The following is a 1,291-nucleotide window of genomic DNA, read 5'->3' as shown; positions in this document are numbered from 1 at the left end:
TAAACGCAGCTGTAACAAGTTTTACTACTTATTTTACGCTTGAGGAATATGCAGATGCTTGTAAAGAAGAAGATAATTTACCTGCTTGCTACATACGTATCGATGTAACACATTTTATAAAAAAATAAGCAGATGGAGATTTTTTTTAAAAATCACGTACACGCATAAAACAATTTTATTTACATGCAATAGGACAATTAATTTTATATCGAGATATTGAGACTGCAAGTGAAATATTAAAAGGAATTTTAATTATTACTCAAAGCGAGACAGAAGATAACACAAGAGAAAATAAAAAAACACTATGTGAAGAATATAAAATTAAAATAAAAAATCTTTTTACGCAATATTCCGAAGATTCTGAAGATGTAACCAATGATAGTAAACAGTATAATGATATAGAAGACGAAGAAGAAAACAACCTTATACATAATAAATGGAGTCATTGGGCAGAAAACATAAATGATAAAATCAAAATTTTATTGGCTATAATGAAGGAAACAGAGAAAATGCTCATTATTTACCAGAATTAGCTGATTATCTTATACAAGATATTAAATTACTGCCTTTATGGTCTTGTGTATGCCGAGATAACTTTGGATATGATAGAATACCTGCCAGCAGTGCTTCTGTAAAAAGTGATTTTAATATAATAAAAAGTATTATGTTAAAAATAGAGAAAACCCCCATGCGTGCAGATGAATTTGTGATAAAGCACATGAATTTCATGAGCGGTCGCTTAAAAATAACAAACAAATACTCAAGATTTAGAAGATACAAGAGTAGAAGAAAATATTCATCCAAATAAAGATAATGAGATTATCAGAGAAAGTCCAAATGAACATAATAATGAAATAGTTAAAGTAAGAAATGAGAAAAAATGTCCAGCTTGTGAAAATGGACACGAACCGACTGGTGGACATATGTGTTTCGTGTGCAAAAAATTAGTACATGCTCTGGATGGATGTTCTTTGCCACATGGAGAAAAAGGATTCGGACAGAAACGGATATGCATGGATTGCTATAATATTGATAATATTAAAGACATAATGGCAATGAAAGAATTTGAAGATTGGCGAGGTTTGGCTACAGCAGACGTACAACCTAAAGGACCGAAAGGAAAATATCTGCAAAAGGATAGTATACAAACAGAATTTTTATTTGATACTAATACTGGCATACATAAGATACCAATAATAAAAAATGGAAGCAATGTAACTTTAAGATCAGTTAGATTTGAAAAGAAGCTTAAACATTAACAAATACTTGTGCATTTGACAGTATTTTACAA

The sequence above is a fragment of the Wasmannia auropunctata genome, unplaced genomic scaffold (genome assembly GCF_000956235.1).
Source record: "Wasmannia auropunctata unplaced genomic scaffold, wasmannia.A_1.0 LD336064.1, whole genome shotgun sequence".
NCBI lineage: Eukaryota > Metazoa > Arthropoda > Insecta > Hymenoptera > Formicidae > Wasmannia > Wasmannia auropunctata.
This window is presented reverse-complemented; position numbering follows the sequence as displayed.